At 44.8% G+C, this 10,192-nt stretch overlaps 1 non-coding gene across 1 annotated transcript; it reads right to left on the minus strand.

Moving 5' to 3' along the window:
* Window positions 1-3,747: 3,747 nt before the first annotated feature.
* On the minus strand, window positions 3,748-3,901 carry LOC134486905 (5.8S ribosomal RNA). The gene has a single exon (XR_010066334.1). It is a non-coding gene; the product is annotated as a 5.8S ribosomal RNA (ribosomal RNA).
* Between the last annotated feature and the right edge of the window lie 6,291 nt (window positions 3,902-10,192).

The raw sequence follows: 10,192 nt of genomic DNA on the forward strand, positions 1-10,192 counted from the left end.
AGAGAGAGAAAGAGAGAGAGAGAAAGAGAGAGAGTTTAAAATCAGCACTCAAGACTTTTTTCTTCCTATCCCTATCCCAATCCCCCCAAACCAGCAGTAAAGCCACCAGCACCAGAGACAGAGGAAGATGAAATCTCTAGTCTGAAAAACTAGAGGAGGGAGGTAAACAGATCTCTCTCTCTCTCTCTCTCTCTCTCTCTCTCTCTCTCTCTCCCTCTTCCTCATAATTTGTTAAAGTGTTCCCTTTGTGCTGTGTGGATTCTACTTTATTAAGCAAGTTTCACATCGTACTAGCTCCAAAGAGGAGTCAACAGTCTCTTGGCGTATTGGCAGTTGTTGCCTGCTTTAAATATTTTTTGGTGTGTTTGTTTGTTTGTTTGTTTGTTTGTTTGTTTGTTTCAAAACCCAGGGCCTGCCTTCGTTCAACAGATCCAAACCCAATTCTCCAAGGGAAAAATGGAGTCAAGTCCGAAGTCACTGGCGTTTAAGTCATCTGCTATTGACAGTCATAGGAGATGGGAATATCGTGCTTTCTCCAATGGAGATTCACCTGGGTATGCATCAACCACATATAAGGACAGGCCTGGGGTAAACGGGGTGGTGGATGGGGAGGAAGGATCTGGAAAGAGCTTTGCGATGGGAAACTATGATCAGAATGTTGCACAGAAAACAAAATTTGTACTTTAAAAAAAAAAAAAAAAAAAAGCTCCCGATATCTATCCAAAAAGGAAAGGAAAAAAAAAAAAACCGACAGCAGAACTTTACTATCTGCAAATGTTCCATCTCCCTGTACCCAACCACTCCACTCCCAGATAGGTAGATGATAGTTTGCACTTCTGTCCCAGTTGTTCTATCGAGGTTAATAAAAGGGGAACCACCTCTGTGGTTATGTTTTACACACACGAAATAAAATAATAGGAGTGGATAGACGTGCCTGGCATTTTAAGATGCCCAATTTCTTTGCAAGCTTCATTTTGTTTCATTCTTTTAAAGGTTTATTTATTTATTTTCATTTATATGAGTATACTAAAGCCCTTTTCATATACACACGACAGTAGAGTACATGGAATATCCCTTTGCAGAGGGTTGTGAGCCACTATATGGTTTCTGTGGAATGAAACTCAGGACCTCTGGAAGAGCAGAGCAGTGAGTGATCTTAACTTCCGAGCCATCTCTCCAGCCCTTCACAAACTTTATTTAACAAAACATTAAACATGAATCAGAAATGCCAAATCTTGCAAATATGGTCCAGATTCAGCCTTACTTAGAAATCCAGAGCTGGCAGGGCGAGGATGGGAGTGAGCAAAGGGAGTCTTCCTCTTTCCCTGAGGGTGTGCTATCAATTCCATTACCATTTCCAAACAGCTGGGTGTGAGTCTAACTAAGGTTTTCTTCAGTCATTTGCCATTAGCCAGAGCACTGAAAGGACAGCAAGGGATCAGACCTTCACACTGAAATCATCACTCACTGATTTCAGGCAGAAAACTTGCCCCCACCCCCCCAAAAAAAAACAGGCACACCCTGGCTCAGCGCTGACGCAAAGCATGCTAGGGCAGCAGCAGTATTTCCTGGACAGTCCTTCAGGGACATGCACATTCTCCAGCCCCACCCCACCCCACCCCCTCTCAGCTAGCTCCTGTCCACCCCTCCCCCTTCCCCCACATACAGGGAAGAGGCCTTGTGTGTGTGGAGGGGGGAGATGGAAGTGTCTCTTGAGAGAGGGTTCGGGTCTTCCAAACAAATAAATAACTAGAAACTTCATTTATTTACTTTATTTCATCGAGCATACCGTGGCAGAGGGAAAAGGAACAGGGAAACTAGGCCAACTGGTAGAGCTCCTTTCATTTTGGTTCAAAAAGGAAAAGCCAAAGAAACAACACTCCCTGGTTTCATGAAAGGAACATAATGGGAAAAGTTGAAACATTGGCTCGCCAGTTAATACTTTGGCTTTTAATAAAAGGGGCAACAGATCTACCTCCTATTTGGTAAAAAAGAGGATAAAAAAAACACAAAAACGTCTGTCAGCCAACTTCCCTTTAAACGTCTGTTAAACAGGAAGACTGTTTTTTTAAACATCATTTTAAATACTTAAATATGTATTTGGGTGTGTGTGTCTGTGTGTGTGCACGCACGCGTGTGTGTGTGTGTGTCTGTCTGTCTGTCTGTGTGTCTGTCTGTCTGCCTGTCAGTGTCTTCTGTACGGAGAGGATGTGCTGTAAAACTCGGGATGAGGTGGTCTGGGGCCCACAGGTGATGCCGCGCCGCACTGCCCTCCCCAGTCACCTTCCCCGTAGGGCCTTCCCAGCGGTCCCGTAGCTGGTTTTGGCGCACCGCCAAGGTGGAAGGGCGCCTGGCTGTGGCCAGTCGCTGAACAGGGGGGGAGGGGTGGTCACCCACCAACCCCACCCCTGGCCGCACCTGCTCACCCGCACCCGCCGCCTGAGCGCCCGCCGACCCCCCTGCTGGGAGGAACGGGACAGCGATGGCGGTACACTTGGAGGGGTAGAAAAATGCGTGGGTTGAGGTGTCGGGAGGAATGGGGAGTGGGAAAGATCCACCGGGATCACCCGCACAGCGGAACACGCGCCTCTGGGTTGAATCCTCTGGGCCGACTGTGCTGACCACACTCGTTTACCTCTTAACGGTTTCACGCCCTCTTGAACTCTCTTCAAATTTCTTTTCAAGTTTTCCTTACTGTACTTGTTGGCTATCGGTCTCGTGCCGGTATTTAGCCTTAAATGGAGTTTACCATCCGCTTTGGGCTGCATTCCCAAGCAACCCGACTCCAGGAAGATCCAGGCCTGGCGGCACTGGGCCTGCTACCGGCCTCACACCGTCCAAGGGCTGGGCCTCGATCAGAAGGACTTGTGCCCCCCACGAGCGGCGCCGGGGAGTGGGTCTTCCGTACCACATTTCCCGCGCCACAGCACGTGGCGGGGATTCGGCGCTGGGCTCTTCCCTGTTCACTGGCCTTTACTGAGGGAATCCTGGTTAGTTTCTTCTCCTCAACTGACTAATATGCTTAAATTCAGCGGGTCGCCAAGTCTGAACTGAGGTTGTGGTCAAGAGGGAAAGGAGGAAAGGAGGGCGCGCCGGCCACGGGTGGACAGAGGGAGAGGAGAGCAAGTGGGCGCCAGGGTCCCAGGCTGGGGATTGCGACCTCTCTACCCCGGCCAGCTCCCACACCCCAGGAGCAAGTCGAGTCAGCAAAGGGCTGGTCCCTGAGCGGTCGGCACCCTGTAGAGGGAGGGTGGGAGGAGAGGTACCTGAGACCGGCTCCCGAGGGTGCGGTATGACTCCCCCGTCCAACCCTCGCAGGTCGCTCTCTGAGCGCACTTGCAGGTGCGTGGCGGCGGCGGACGCACCGACCCAGTGGGCGGGGCCCACCTCCCACCAGACCGGAGATGACTGGCCCGTCTCGGCCCCTCACGCGCCCAGGCACCCGACCGGCCCACGCCGATGCGTCCCCATGGTGGGGAGAGCGGGCGAGGACAGCAGCTGGAGTGGTGGAGCGAGCAGGAATGAGCCACGAGAAGGGTTGCCGGCCCCCGGCACCGGTGGATGGCGAGATCGACGCCCACGCAGACCCACCGGGCATGGACGACAAACGGACGCCTCCCAAGTCTGAACGTCGGGAGACAGAGGGCCGAGGGGAGAGGCCCTGCGAGCAGAGTCCCAGCTGCAGGACGCCTCCCCCCCCCCCCCCGCGACGAAACCGCAGGGGGGGTGCAGCGATTGATCCTCAAGCTTCTCTCAGACAGGTGTAGCCCCGGGAGGAACCCAGGGCCTCCAAGTGCGTTCATAGTGTCCATGATCAATGTGTCCTGCAATTCACATTAATTCTCGCAGCTAGCTGCGTTCTTCATCGACGCACGAGCCAAATGATCCACCGCTAAGAGTTGTATCAGTATCTGGGGTGTGAGCGAACTCCTATGGGTACTAACAACAGCACCAGCTCCCCCGCCGGCCCTTGCTGAACCGGAAGAGAGGGGCCAATGGCAAGGCTGCGCCACCTCAGGCCGGCCAGAGGGAAACTAAAGGATACATGTGAAAAGAAAAAAAAGACAGGGTCGGGAACGGAAAGGCGGAACACACGGTACAAGGGACGCCGCGCACCCAGCACCCGGCGGCGGCCAGCCAATGGGCGGGCAAGTCTGGCGCTCGGGCCGGGACCCCACGGGCGCCCAGAGGGGGCCCGCAACATGGCCCCTGACCGCCTCCTCTGGAAGCGCCGGCGGCCGGAGGGGGCCCGCTGAGTTTCAGGGAGCAACAGGTGGAGGGAGGAAACGGGAAGCCCTCCTGCGGATGACCGACGGGCGGTAGGGCGACCCCCCCCCCCCAGGGTTCTTTAAACCTCCGCACTGGAACACGACTGCTAAGTACCCGGACAGGATCGGGGCAGACACGCGAGGCCCAGAAGGCGGGGTGGGGTGCTCGAAAACCATCAGCGGCACAGGCACCCCCGCACTCGACAGACCCACCCAGGCACCAGCAAAGCTGGAGAGCTGTGGCGAAGGGGCAGCAGGTGCCCAGAGGAGAGCGAGCGCGTCCCGGCCACCGCCCGGGAAGAGATCACATACCATTTCTCTTTCTTTTTCTTTCATTGGGGGAGGGGATTTTTTTAATTCACATTTTAAATATTATCCCATTTCCTGATTTGCCCTCTAGAAACTGGCTATTATTTCCCCTCATGCCTCCTGTTCTATGAAGGCAGTTCCTCACTCACCCACTCACTCCTTCCAACCTGCCAATTCTGACAGTTCCCTACACTGGGGCATCAAGCCTTGACAGGACCAAGGGCATTTGCTCCCATTGGTGCCTGAAAAGGATATCCTCTGCTTCATATGCAGATGGAACCATAGGCTCATCCTTGTGTATTCTTTGGATGGTTGTTTAGTCCATGGAAGATCGAGGACAGGGGTTTGGTTGGTTGATATTGTTCTTCTTATGGGGTGGCAAACCCCTTCAACTACTTCAGTTCTTTCTGTAACTCCTCTTTTTCGAACCTTGTTCTTAGCTCAATGGTTGACTGCAAGCATTCTCTCTCCCTTCTTCTCTCCCTTCTCCCCTCCCTCTCTTCTTCCCTCCCTCCCCACACCACTCTATGTTTGTATGTTTGTGTGTTTGTGTGTCTCTGTGTATGTGTGTGTGTGTCTGTCTGTGTGTCTGTCTGTATGTCTTTCTAAGTGAATGTCACTTTTCTTTTCTTAGATAAAGTGATGAGATAAGAGTCTTACCCAAGCTATGCAAATATGTCCTTTAGGCTGAAGCCAGAGTATTTTTATCCCTCTGTTCTACTATTTATAGACCTAATACTAGGAGCTTCCAGCCTCCATGTAATCCAACCTTCCAAGCTGACTGATTCAATATGGTTTCTCTTGGCATCTTCATGAGTTGCTCTACTTGGACTCACATTAACTTGGACAATGTGTTACAATCTTCTGGATCCTTCTAATTCTCCAGCTTTTTCTGTTTTCCCCAGTGAATAGTTTGTTCTCTCAGAACCTGAATCTGTAAAATCATGTCCAGAAAACTTCCGTAAACACATGCCACACACAACAACTTCTCTTTCTTGCTCTACTTCTCTCTGTCTTTCTTTTATCTATTTTTGACTCTCTTTATCTACTCTCCTGTATTCTCTGATTCCTAAGCTGTTCTCATGTGAATTGGGCATATTTTATCTATGATACATTCTGTCACTTTTTTCTTTGAATTACTACTTTATCGGGAACTCAATTATATGACACTTTCAAACATGGCTACTTCCTTATATAAACTAACCTTACAATGTACAATCATTTTGCTAATATTTATCTACATAGTTCTTACCTAGACCTATTGGTTGTAAAGAATTAACCTTTCAGGATGCCTATATTTAAGGCAGAATATTTCTGACCTTTCATATATGATGTCCTGTGTCTCAAAGATGAGAGTATTAGAATAAAATTATTCTATGCATTTTCTAGAAGGTTGAAAGATTCAACTTTAGTCTTATTTTATGATCCCATTAGCAGCCATCAGTCCAAAACACAAAATCACTAAAATAAATCCTAGTTGCATCAGGTAGGATGGGAAGATATCCCAGTAATTAAGCAGGCAGGAAATGTTAGAGAGACATGGGAAGAAGAGTGTTTATTGGTCTATATTTATGGCTTGCTCAGCCTGTGTTTTCATAAAAGCTAGAACAATAAACCCAGGAGTGGGACAACCTAAAGGGAGCTGGGCCCTCCAACAAAATTATCGATCAAGAAAGTGCCCACAGGCTTTTTCATTGGACAATCTTATGAAGAGTTTTTTCTCAGTTAAGATTTCTTCTTCCAAGTTATCTCTAGTTTTATATCACATTGAAAAAAACCTTCTTATATAGTTTGTAGGTGAGAGTTTGTCGGTGTATATCTCTAAACTTATGTTTGAAGTGATATCATTAAAATTTTTACAAAAGAATGGCTAATAATAACGTGTGTGTGTGTGTGTGTGTGTGTGTGTGTGTGTGTGTGTGTGTGTGTTTCTTTAATCCCGCAGGCTTTCACCCAATACTTGGTACCGTGTCGGTGCGGGCATTGGGCACCGACATTGTATGTCAGTGAAATTATGTGGGTATATGTGTTTCTGCATGCCCACAGGTATTACATGTATCATAATAGGGTATTAAAAAGGACAATGTCTTAATCTAAAGAAATGCTTTAGATTGTAGCACACACCAGCAAGAAAACATTCACTTTTTGGCATGGGGTAGCAATTGGACTTGCAACAATAAATTATGAAATATACTAGGAAGAGTGAAATAGCTCAGTAGGTAAAGATATTTGTTGCCAAGGCAGTTAACCTTGGTTTGGTCCTTGGGACATACACAATGGAGGGAGGAAATGAATGCCATAAATTGTACTTCGTCATCCACATGTGTGCAATCACATGCAGAAACAAGCAAATACTCAACTAAAAGAATCAGGAAATTAGAATTCTATAAATATAGGACTTAAAATATATGCATAAATTAAAGTAAGGAAATAGGTTGACATGAGATATGGTAAGAATTCTGTAAAGCTGATACATACCCAGACTTAAAGAAAGTATCCCTATGTGTGTTCTGTTTCACCCATTTCAGACGCAAGAAAAAAATTACATACATGGAATTTCTGCCTAGTATTACAGAGCAACAGAACATAATATTGAGAATTAAAAGAAGAACACATATATCATATGAAGGCAACTTGGTCTTGCAGAGATAAGCTAAACAATTCCTGGATACTATAAGTTCAGACTCATGAACATGTATTACTCAGATTGATGAATAAAAAAACTTAAATATGGGGCATGTAGATTCCAGAGACTTTTCCACAGTGGAACTGTGGGACCAGGGTGACCAGACAACAGAACTTGTATTTGTATCACTTAGATTTATAGGGACCTTTCCTTGCATGGTGGAGGAATAGGTATCTACACTGAAATGTACTATATGTAACTAGAGAAATAAAACAAAATGTTCTCCTTTATAACCAAATCAGGAATACTAATAGGAGATTCCAGGTTTCTTAGTCACATCGTGAAATAGAATCAGGTGACCTTGTTCCAATATGATATTCTTCATTCTTTCTGAGATATGAGGAAGAGGATCAAATAAAATACCCCAACAACCTGGGTTTAGGGTAATATATTAGTTAGAAATCTCAAGTGTATGAGTCCATGGGGATCTGACATCCATCAGGAGTCATGGAATACTTCCACTGGACTCTCCACAGTGGTTGCCTGTGTAGGATTTAGTTGCTGAATCAGCACTCATTTTTCAAATGTAGAAGACATCAAAATATAGACAAGGGGGATCATCCTCATATTCATTTACAAAGCACACCCACAAGTTTTCTACTGTCTTCCTTGGAAAGGATAAATTTAAAAGAGTAAAACAATATTATTATACTCAAGGAAAAAGCTTGTGTAAAGCTTTTTGTGTAAAAAGCTTGTTTTGTTTCTTGTCAAAGAAACAAAACAACAATTAAAGGCAAAAGTCTATGTTTTTCAATAGAGTGACTATAAGTAAAAGAAGTATACTTTAAGCAGCCATTGTTATCTTCTTCAAATTTATGGAGCATGGATGTTATAAAATGAATGATAAGATAGAATAACAATGTAGGGCGAGAAGGTAATTGAGAGAGGAGCAGAAATTAAAATCAAAGCAGCTCAGAGCATCAAAGAACCCTGTGGTAAAACCATATCTGCAGCAACACAATTGTAAGCAATACCCATTATGGAAAAGTAAAAGACAATTCAAAAGGCACATTAATGTATATGATGGACACTTTTGTCAACTTGGATTTACATGCCTCTAAATCTGGTGCGGTTTGTCTCCTATCGAGAAGGCAAAATGTTCCCCTTCAGAAATTTGAAGTAGATTGAATAATTTTACCCTCCTTGTCCTAGTAAAAAGAATAATAAGGCCAGAAAATAATTTAAATTGTAAACGTGTGTATGTGGCGGGGTGTGTCTTTGTTAAATTATGTGTGAGTATTTGCATGTATAGGGTTGCCTGTGGAGGCTAGAAAAGGAAGGGTATTGGGTCCCTGAAACTGAAATTACCCGTGATTATGAGTCATCTTGTTCTTTGAATCTAACATGGGTCTTCTTCAAAAGTAGTACATGTTCTTAATTTCTCCGTCATCTCTCCAGTCTCCTGTAAAAATAAGTTAAAAAAATTATTTCTGTTGCCTAAAGACAAGGAGGCTGAATGAATATAATGATTCTGAGGTTATTTTTAAAGATGAAATTCATTATGATAGACAATGGGCATAATATATCTAAAACTAAAAAAAGATAAAGTGCAAACAATAAGGAACAGTGTGCTGTATGAGAGATGTTGCAGGGTAAAAAATGACATGAAACTTTCTAAAGAGGCTTGAGTCTGCTTATAAGGTCACAGTACTTTGTGTGTACATGTTTGTGTGGGGGCACATGTGCATGCAGTTGCATGTCCACAGGTGTGAATAAGGAGGTCAAAGGTCAATACTGGGTATCATTCTCAGTCACTCTCTACTGTATTGATTTTGTGACATGGTCTCAAGCTGACCATGGAATTACCAATTTAGCTAGACTGGGGCTCTGTCAAGCCACAGGGTTTCTTTCTTCTCCATTTCACAGGCACCAGGATGATTAGCTTGGAACACAGTCCCATGACTTTTTACATGTTCTCTGGAGACTGCACTCAGATCCTCATGCATGTATCAGAAATAATTTAGCAGAGTTGCTACCTCTTTCTGGCAGTGGCCATGTAGCTGCTGCAAGGAATAGCATATGAGTGCTTCAGTGACAGGATTCTACTGTGGCAATTCCATGGAAACCACTTCTCAGTTGACAAGGTAAATTTGGTGGCCTTTATATTTAGTACCAAGTTTGCATGCCCTACAAGCTCTCCATTCCTTCATTGTACTGCATATAGTCATTATCAAAACTGTAGCACTTCATCAGTCATGGACAAGGCCATCTGGAGTCACACAGACTAAGTCACTGTGGATGATTCTACATTTTTCTCAAAACTCTTTCAAGGGATAAAATGTTCTTCACCTTTTTTGTATCTATCAATCCTCCAGATGTTACTATAAATCCTGGGAATTTGAGACTTATAATCATATCTTTAGAGAAGTACCCAGTCACACTGAGCAAGTCTGTGTCAGTTGTGGAGAGAGGTCCTGCTTACATAACTGTTTTTAAGAAGCTATATCTGATCAGTGGAGACATGGAAAATGCAGAGATTATGTTGGATTGATAGAGACTTGAAAATGGCTCTTAGAATGATTACATCTTACAAAGATCTATATATTAGAAAGATGTCTAGAAGATCTGCTTTGTAAAATGAACTTGTCTGTCTGCAATTAAAAGGGAATTATTATAGAAGATAATAACTAGGTATAGTTTACCAACAAATGTTTAATTCGGCCTCTCACCATGCATAACTATGTAACCATGTTTGCTACCACACCAGTATGTCTTCCTGTTTATAGGACAAGCCTGCCCAGTCATCTCTTTTGTCTTGCTGAATTTGTGCTTTTTAATGCAAAATAAGTTTAGGTGGTGACTGATCCAAGGAATGGGAGAAGGAGGAAGGGGAACTATTGGGGGATTTGTGTAAAGATAGAGCTTTTGAAATGTGGATATTATGATTTCTTTTAATAATTTAAGCAATGATATCACTGCTTGGGTAAGC

This window comes from Rattus norvegicus, chromosome 4 (assembly GCF_036323735.1).
Source record: "Rattus norvegicus strain BN/NHsdMcwi chromosome 4, GRCr8, whole genome shotgun sequence".
Lineage (NCBI taxonomy): Eukaryota > Metazoa > Chordata > Mammalia > Rodentia > Muridae > Rattus > Rattus norvegicus.